At 39.1% G+C, this 10,227-nt stretch overlaps 1 non-coding gene and 1 pseudogene across 1 annotated transcript; both read left to right on the top strand.

Moving 5' to 3' along the window:
* On the top strand, positions 1 to 739 carry LOC125998763 (ras-related protein Rab-5B-like; annotated as a pseudogene).
* A 9,055-nt stretch (positions 740 to 9,794) lies between these two features.
* On the top strand, positions 9,795 to 10,008 carry LOC126000049 (small nucleolar RNA U3). Its single transcript, XR_007492434.1, has one exon. It is a non-coding gene; the product is annotated as a small nucleolar RNA U3 (small nucleolar RNA).
* The last annotated feature ends 219 nt before the right edge of the window (positions 10,009 to 10,227 follow it).

Below are 10,227 nucleotides of genomic sequence, written 5' to 3'. Positions count from 1 at the left end.
ATGACTAGCAGAAGCATAGCAAGGCCCAATGGGCAGCCCCAGGCCAGCAAAACATGCCAATTCAAGTCAGTCCTGCTTGGTGAATCTGCAGTGAGGAAGTCTAGCCTGGTATTTTGCCAAAGGGCAGTTCCATGAGTACCAGGAGAGAACTATTGGAGTGGTCTTCCTCGGCTAATTTGTCTGTCTAGATGACACAAGAGTCTAGTTTGAGATCTGGCACACAGTTAGGCAGGAATGATACAATAGCTTGGCCCCTATGTACCTCAGAGTTGCCCAAGCTGCAATTGGGGTTTATGATATTACTAATCAGGAAACCGTTGCCCAAGTAAAGACCTGCGTCAAGGAACTACAGTGACAGGCCAGTCCTAGCATCATCATTGCCCTACAAAATAAAGCTGATCAGGTCAAAAAATGCATGGTGGAATATGAATAGGCACAGGGATATGCAGATGACAACAGCTTATTGTCTATAGAAACTTCAACTAAGACAGCTATGGATGTGAACAATTGTTTCCTGGCAATAGGTAAGAAGTTGGCAAAGAGTGGATGCCAGAATCTGGGAAGTGCAGAAGACCAAAGCCAGGGTGTGGATCTCCATGAACAGTCCCAACAGAACAAGAATTTTGTAGCAACTAAGGGGGTAGCTAGCAGCAAACAAGTATGGAGCGAGCAGGAGAGCTACAAAATAATCTCCACCCCAACCCCTCAGCTTACAGTCCCTCTGGTAACAGCACACTAAGTGAGCCTTGGCTCCCAAGGGCTGCCTCTGACAGCTCCATCTTGGCACTATTTAATGCTTTTTTCAACTGAGCCAAATCTCGCCAAAACCACGATTGAAATTTATTTTGAGAGCCACATTTTTTGGCAGTGCTCAGGGGTTACTCCTGGCTCTATGCTCAGAAATCTCTCCTGGCAGGCTCAGGGGACCATATGGGATGCCAGGATTCGAGCCACTGACCTTCTGCATGAGAGGCAAACGCCTTACTTCCGTGCTATCTCTCTGGCCCCGAGAGTCACATTTTTAAAACCGAAAATACATAGGATGGTACACTGTTTTTAGTTTCAGTAAGTTTTTATTGAGAATATTCTTCATCCACATAGGTGGGAGGGACACAAATAACACAACTTATAAAACAAAAACTTTAGAACGATATTATATCGATAATGTTAAATTCCATCAAATTTGCCTTACAATGTAGAGAAAATTACATCCTGACAATGACTGACAAAATCACAAACAATAATGTGAACATTGGCCTTGCATTTCCTTGGATAGTTTGAGTAAGTCATGTTTCTATGTTGTTGTTTTTAATTTTAGGCACGATTCCAGGTTCTCATTAATGAGACGATTTCTCAATTTACTCTTGATAAGATTCATGCTTGAAAATGATTGTTCGCATAAATATGTAGACCCGAACAAGGAAAGAACAGCAAACACTAGCTTTTTTAGTTGATTATATGAGTCAGGAATACTATTCCAGGTGTTAAAAATCAACATATCTTCCTTCTTCAGGTCTTTCAAAGCAGATCACTTGTGCTGTGCACTAAGTCACATTTGCGCTTCTCCAATCTTTCTCCAATCTTTCTAAATTAGCACAAAGACATTCAAATTTCGAGCTCCACAGTTCTTTGTTTTTTAAATCCAAAAATTGCATTTCAAAGTTGCCAATGTCGATATTAAAGGGAGAAAAATTTAATTCTGTTACAGTGGCATCCAGAGGTTTTTTTTTAACAAAGGCCAACGTCGCTTTGCTGTTTCTGAAATCCTGAAACCTCTTGAGAAAAATCTTCCCTCATATTTAAAAGTGCGGTTTTAAAATAGGTAATGTCAAAATCAGAATTATTTTCTTGGCAATGTTTCAACAGGCTTGGAAGGTGAATCAAAGTTTCTCTGTCAAAATCTTGAGCAAAAACAGATAATTGGTTTTCAAACGAAATAACTTCTTCTAACATCGAAAAAATTTGTGTTTCCTTTCCCTGTAGTTTATGATTAAGCTGATTTAGATGTGAAGTAACATCCACCATGAAATACAGTTTTTGAATCCACTGATTGTTAATTCTGGATAGTGAACACCCTTCTCGAGGAAAAGTGCTTTGATTTCTGATAAAGGAGCAAAACGTTTCAAAACGTTTCCTCATGTTATTTATTTATCCTCTGTTACTTATCTGTGGAAGATGCACTGGTATTTATCAGTGGATGACGCAGTGTTATTTGTGGATGACGCACTGTTATGAGGGATCTGTGGATGACGCATATATGGATCTTATGTGTGTGTAAATAGTATTATAAAATTAGTGGGGCTCATCATGGATCTTTTAAGCAGGGTTCACTCAAATAGTCCTCACTGGTACTGTTATATATTGACCTCAGAATCACTAACTTATTTTTCTGGCTCCTAGATTAAAAAATGCTTGAAGCTCTGGCTCACAGGTCCCCAGTACATATATTGCCCCACATGGGAGGGGATGGGGGGGTCCAGGCTGGACAGTGACTCCCCAGGCACCACGATGCAGCCACTGACCTACACTCAGCTCTCTCCTCTGTTGCTCCTCAGTCTGTAGTGCAGAGAGGATGCTGCCTCAATGCTGCCATGCCGGACAGAAAGTCACAACCCCCCATATCACATGACCTGACTGGACCTGTGTGGTGCCACACAGAAAGCCACGCACCCCCATACCACATGACCTGAGTGGAGCTGTGTGGCACCACACAGAAAGTCACACCCCCAGATACCACATGACCTGACTGGAGCTGTGTAGAGCCAGCTGCCAGGGCTGCACACAGGGCGGGCACTGACAGAGGCTAGGAGCAGAGTCCTGACTCCTGGAGCAGCCGCCCAGCACACAGAAGAGCCAAATTAGAAGTGTAAAGAGCCACATGCCGTAAACCTATAAAAAGAATCTTAATGATGTGACAACAAAAAGATTAAAAATAAGTGGGAAAACTCAAAATATGGTAATGTGAAATTTCATAAAGTGTAACCAGCAGAGAGCAAAGTGATATATACACTTAAATGAACTGATGTAAAATGGTAAATATATAGAAACAACGTGTAGAACAAAAGATCTTTTCTATATGATAGATTTATAATCATTTTGTTCATAATTTGTTCTCTTATTATGTTTGTAGGTAGTATAACATTTGGTAGAGTTTGATTCTTTGACTGCTATTTTATGTAACCTTTAATTGGTTACTGAAACTACAGTTTTTTCCTCTATAAGACAGATGTGCTTACGCTTATTAAAGCAATTGTGAAATTTAATTGAAATTATACATGTACAGTGACATTTATTTTATTTTATTTTTTTGGTTTTGGGGCCACACCCAGTGATGCTCAGGGGTTACCCTGGCTATGCGCTCAGAAATCGGTCCTGGCTTGGGGGAACATATGGGACGCTGGAAGATTGAACATCCTAGGTTAGCGCATGCAAGTCAAACGCCCTACCGCTTGCACCACTGCTCTGGCCTCTACAGTGCCATTTATTAAAATAATAAAACCCTCCAGGCTAGAGAGATAGTACAGCAGGTATAGCAGATACACACTTGTCTTGCATGCAGCTAACCAGTGTTCTTTTCCTCATACCCCATTTGGCCCCTGAGGACTGCCAGAAGTGATAGGATCACTAAAAAAAAGAGTCAGGAGTAAGCCCTGAGCATTGCTGGGTATGCTCTGCCCCCAAAAGAAATATGTCTAAATACCTAAAGTGCAGTTTGTTTAATTGGTTGTTATTATTCCCATTGTATTTATATATATATATATATATATTAATGGTGTTGGCATTATAATTGAAGAATTCATAGTGTACTGTGTTAAGTCAAAGTTTCCTAAAGGAAAGTCCAAGTAGGTCTGTAGTTTTTTTTTTTTTTCATCTTCTTGCCATCGTAGAAAAAGTGTTTCAAATATATTAAGAGCACAGGTAGTAGTTTCCAATTTTCTGTGTTTTTAAAGCATCCTGCTCCATGTTATAGTGGCTGCAATAAACCCTATTATTGTCTCTAGGTTCTTCTTTTAAAAAAAACACTTTAAGGCAACCTTGCAGCATGCATTTATCTGTAGACGTCAAAGGAAAGAATTAATGAGTAAAGATCTCCAATGCCTGAGATTATTGATGGCAGATGAGGCATTTATTTGTGGATTTAAGCTGGTCTTGGAAAAATGTAGTAATACTAGACTCATTAAACTGCTTGTGTCCCTGCCAAGTTTGTTTTATGGCTTTTGAATCAACAAGATGATCACTGCTTTCCTCTATATGTCTATTCTGGCTATCAACTTTGTTTAAGTACTGATGAAGACCCTCCATCAAGAATAGAAGTAGTTCACATGGATCCTGTTTACTGTCTCCTGCAAACTGATCAATTTATCTTTCCAATGGTCATCTTAAAGTCTTTTGGGTTGATATACCAGTGCTGTCCTGCCCTGTACAAAGTTTTTTTCTTACCTAACTCTTCTGCCACATTGCCTGTATATCCCAAAGTATTTGACCTGTTAATGTCCTCCTTTTAATGGCTCTGGTAAAAGTCAAACCAGAAATATTATATAGGCATTGTAATACTGAGTTCATGTAACAAGTGTTTCCTAAATTATGAAGTCTGATGAGAGAAGGACTAATTCCCTCATCTACAGAATTGAGATTCTGGAATTGGTCATTTCCACTCCCAATAGTCTCTGCCTCATTGTGTGGTGTCAGCTTATTTTCCCAGTTACTTGTTGAGGTCACAGTTTGTTTCTTGTTCTCATCCTTTTGAGTAATCTGTGTTGGTTCTGAGGGGAGGTTTCCAGTATTATTATGTATTGTGTTTTGGTTTTTGGGCCACACCCTGTGACATTCAGGAGTTACTTTTGGCTATGCACTCAGAAACTGCTCCTGGCTTGGGGGACCATCTGGGGCATGGGGGGATTGAAACACTATTCGTCCTAGGATAGTGCAGGCAAGGCAGACACCTTACTGCTTGCACCACCACTCTGACCCCCTTATTATGTATTTTTCTGAGTTTCATCATTTGTGAGACTCCTGCTTCTGATAAGGCATAGTGGGACCCAGGGTTTGTTGGCAATGTTGCCATTTGTATAAACATAAGTATATACTTTTTCTCTAATTTATTATCAAATTTTACCCAATTAGGTGAATTAATTGGGTTTTTTTGTACCTGAACATCTTCTTTGAAGTGTCTTTCTGCAGTGGTATAGGTTTCTCCTTGGGTAAATTTAAAACGTTTAGTGAAAATAATATTAAGGATAAAAAGTCAATGGATGTCATGCCTCTTTTATATTTATATTTTATATTTTAATAGTTGAGTTTTGAGAGTTCTGTGAGCTTTCAACTATGTCTTTTCCCTGAGGATTATAGGGGATTCTAGTGATATGTTTGATTTGCCATTCTTTGCAAAATGATCGAAAAGTTTTACTGGTGTAGGCAGAGCCACTGTCTATTTTTATGAATTGGGGAACACCCATAACAGAAAAGCATTGTATCATGAAGGTGCAAACTGCTTTAGCTCATTCAGAAGTCATCAAAAACCCCATGTAAAATGGGAATATGTACCCAACTACTAAATGGAGATAGGGTTTCTTTGGAAAGAAGTTAACATGTATAATATACATTTGCCACAATTCATTAGTGTGTAACCCTTGGGGGTTGGCCCCATTTACATGTTTTTATTTGTTCAAGGGCATGTAACATGTATCGACTATTTGTCTAGCTTGCCTCCATGGATTCTGATAGTTGACATGAAAACAGCAGGCATTTGTATGTAGTGCTGTATGTTCTTCTGCAGGTGACTTAATATTGGCATGGCCAGACAGTCAGCAGTTTCATTCCCTAGAGCTATCAGCCCTGGGAGGCTATGTGGGCTCTTATGAGGATTATAAATATGGGCTCAGGACGTTTTTGCAGAGGGGCTTGTAAGTGATGCAGCAAATCTTCAACAACCTTGTTATGAGCATTTAAAAAGGTAGTTATTGGGGCCAGAGCGATAGCGCAGTGGTGGGGTATTTGCCTTGCATGTGGCTGACCCAGAAAGGACCTGAGTTCGATCCCCGATATTCCATATGGTCCCCCAAACCAGGAGCAGTTTCTGAGCGCATATCCAGGAATAACCCCTGAGCATCACCAGTGTGGCCCCAAAACAACAACAACAACAACAAACAGACCTGTTTCCCCCTTTTCTTGGAATTGGGGCATTAGGATTTATCCACACTTCCATAGGAAACAAAACCACAAGTATTGGATGATTTCACCAAATGTTCAGATAAGTATATAAAATCGATGAATTGACAAAATAAAATAAAAAAAAACCAAATACACATTAACAATGAACAAAGGTTACTTGAAGAGAAAGAATCTGTGTTACAAAAAGAAGGATCATAGATAAAAGCTCATGGATTTAGTAGGTCACCTATTTTACTCATAGCCATTGATATGGAGTGGTTATGAAGTAGCTAATTCATGTGATTAGTGACTAATTCTAATATGTCTATCACTAATTCAATTTAATTGAAATAAAAAGCCATACCTTACAAAATTATTTTACCTGACAGGGAATTAATGAACAAAAATGTTCAATAGTTTTTCCCTCTTATACTTAATTTTATAATGCTTAAATACTGATTCCAGAAGAAACAATATCAATTTAAATATGTGACATACATATAGACATGCTGCCACATGTTCTATTGACAAGTAATCCTTGAACCTGTATGTTAAACACTGATTCTAGAACCTATTTTCCGAAATGATGTGAATCTTTATCCCATAGCCTTAGTGAATTCTAGTCAGAAAATATTTGCTTTAGATGATCTCGAAAGTGAACTAACACAATAAACACAAATATATCTGTGTGCTTGCCATAACTAGCGAGCACTAAACTAACCAAGAACAGAGAATGAAAATAAAACATTCTGGAGTTCCAGTTCATGGAAACCTCATTTTAGCCATTGGGGCAACACATCTGAACCTTTTCTCAAACCCATGAGTGCATAGTGTTCTTGGTCCTATCCTCTAAGAAAGCCACGTTGGCTCCATGCCCTCAAGTTAATCAACATGCATTACTTATTTGCAGACAAACCCCTCTGTGGAAACAGTTCTTCTCAAAACATAAATAAGCAGTGACTTTGTGATTAAAAACACTTCTCAAAACTGCTATCCTACTTCTTATGCACCTTCTACAGCCAGAAGTGAGGACTAAACACTTGGGAATGGAAGACTAAAATTCAGCTGGGAATTATTAAATACATTAGAGCTAAGTTATAAAGAATTATGAGAGGTCTGGGAACATGCAAGTTCTATCCCCAGCACTGCATGCCTGCCATCTTGATGGCATGGAGGGGGGAAACCTAAGGGCCAGAGCAGGAAAGCTCCCACTTATTTTGCTGAGTATTACTGCAAGTGACCCTAACCCCCATAAGAATTGTCTGGGAGATCCCCTCAAAAATAAAAACATATGAATTAGAACATTGATCCTATACTTATTAGTGAATTTTAGAGAAGAATAATAACATGACATTTTCTTAATTACACATGGGCAGTGTGATATATTTTAGAATAGTGGTTAACAGTGTTGCAAATTCAAATGATCTGAGTGGTTTTTCAAGTTTCTTCTAGGCTCCAGACCTATAACAATAGCATTTCTGAGGATAGAATTTCATTGTGGAATTGCTGGGTCATGTGTGAAACAACATGTTTCACTTGAAATTAACAGCCAAAATGTTTTCCAAGAGGTTGTGCTTTTTAACATTCTCACCAACAGAGAATGAGAATGCCCTTCCCCTGCCTACTTGGCAGTCTTAACAGTTATTACTTTCAGGGGGTTGGAGAGAGAGCTTGGAGGTAAGGCATTTGCCTTGCATGCAGAAGGACGGTGGTTTGAATCCTGGCATCCCATATGATCCCCCAGGAGCGATTTCTGAGCGTAGAGCTAGGAGTAACCCCTGAGCGCTGCCGGGTGTGACCCCCCCAAAAAAAACTGTTATCAGTTTCAATTTGAATCCTCCTTGCAGTGATTGGGTATTAGTATGTCATTGTGTGTTTTTGTTTTTTTGTTTTTGTTTTTGGGCCACACCCGTTAGATGCTCAGGGGTTACTCCTGGCTACGCGCTCAGAAATTGCCCCTGGCTTGGGGATACCATATGGGACACCGGGGGATCGAACCGTGGTCCTTTCCTTGGCTAGCGCTTGCAAGGCAGACACCTTACCTCTAGCGCCACCTCGCCGGCCCCATGTCATTGTGTGTTTTAAACTTGCACTTTCTGGATGAGTAATGATGTTGAGCACCTCCTAATGAGCTTATTGGACATTTATAACTTTTTCCTGCACTGTTCTTTGTTCTCCGTGGTGATATTTCTTCTTGTTCTTTGTTTCTTTGTTTTTCTCTTTCTCTGCATCTCTGACTTGAATGAAAGCTATAGAATTTTATTTTACCTCTTTTGGCATACCATGTATACTTTTTTTTAATTTGGGGATACATCCAGCAGTGCTCACAGATTACTCCTGGCTTTATACTTAAGGCCCCAAAGGAGACAGCATGGAATTCTGTTTCCATATTTAGGCTATAAAGATCATAGGATTACAAAGATCTTTTCTTTTTTTTCTACCCCCCCCCAAAAGATCTTTTCTAAAAATAATTTTTGGTCTCTTGGGGTAGATGACAAGAAATGGATTGCTGGGTTATATGGGAGTTCAATTTCTAGTTTTTTGAGAAGTCACATTATTTTCCAAAAAGTCTGGACCCGACTATATTCCTCCCAGCAATAAACGAGGGTCCCTTTTCCTCCACATCCCCAATGACACTGTTTTTGCTCTATGTAACAGGTGTGAGATGCTTTCTCATTGTTTTGTATTTCCTGAATGGTAAGTGATGCAGAGCATTTTTTTTTCATATAGCTTTTGGTACGTCTTCTCTTTTGGTTCATCTCTCTGCCTTATGCTTTTTGATGGGGTGTTTTCTTGTTTTCTTATTTACCAGTGGTGATTTATAATCTTGGATGTTAATTAACCCTTTATCAGATGAATAGAAGGTAAATATCCTCACCCATTCTGCTGGGTGTCTTTTTATTCTGGTCATTGTTTCTTTTGTGATGCAAATGTTTCTTAGTTTGATGTAGTACCATTTGTTTATCTTTGCTTCCATTACATTTGCTAATGGTATTAAATAATTAAAGAAGCCTCTAGAGTCAATTTCATGAAGTATTATACCTATGCTTTCCCCACTATAATTTGTACCTTCATACTGAAGTTCAATCCATTTTGATTTGACTTTGTACATGATTTTAGAAAGGGGTCTAAGTATTTCTTATTTTTATTTTTAAGTGATATTTTTCTAAATGTAAATTTCCAACTTTTAGTTGATATTGCAATGCCAACCTAAAATAAAGAACCATTTTTCCCTTTCATTTAATCAGGGCAAGTGATAGATCTATGAGAACAAAATTTCTATTCTTTGATATTTCAGCCTAATTTCTATTTACCAATAGGACTTTGGAATGCTGTTTCCCAGGCAACCAACATTTTATTTTTTCATTTAAAGAGCCAAAACCATGTCTACATTGGCATCTTGATTTCAATTCCAAAGCACTGGCACAAAATTTCTTAACTATATTCATTTCAAAATAGTGGGGGTTGTTTCATGTGTAAAGTTGATGGGATTGTTTCATGTTGTTCTCTTTTTCCCTTTAGTTTTCATATAATGACTTACTGTGTTTGTCTTATAATCATCTACTAATGCAGTTATATTACTCACAGTCAGTAACAATTGGAGGTGAAGAACCTGTCACTTCTCATACAAATTACCATCTCTCAAAACTATACTTTCAGGGATCATTTCTATAGTATGTGACTAGAGAAGTTTCTCTGTTCGTGTAGAGCACCTGAAGCCACGAGGAGGAGCCAGAGCGTCCTCTCCTGAGCGTGAAGCCGGCTCTAGGTGTCCCTTCTGCGGCTGCCTCATGCCATTGATGATCATTCTCCCTTTTCTCCGAAAAGGGTAGAGGGAGAGGATGCAGTCTGAGTGGTAAAACAAACAAACAAAAAACAAATTACCATCTCTCAAGGCCAGAAAGATGTACAAGGGCTAAGGCATTTGCTTTGTATGTGCTGACCGCCTAGGTTGATCTTGAGCATTGCCAGAATGAGTCCCATGCACTGAGCTGGGAATAGTGCTGAGTAGTGCCAGTTGTGACCCAAACACCTTGGCTTCCAAAAAAGGACATCTCCAAGATTCATAGTTGAAGG

Source organism: Suncus etruscus, chromosome X (assembly GCF_024139225.1).
Source record: "Suncus etruscus isolate mSunEtr1 chromosome X, mSunEtr1.pri.cur, whole genome shotgun sequence".
Taxonomy (NCBI): Eukaryota; Metazoa; Chordata; class Mammalia; order Eulipotyphla; family Soricidae; genus Suncus; species Suncus etruscus.
The sequence above is the reverse complement of the archived record's forward strand: the minus strand, read 5'-3'. Positions and strand labels throughout refer to the sequence as shown.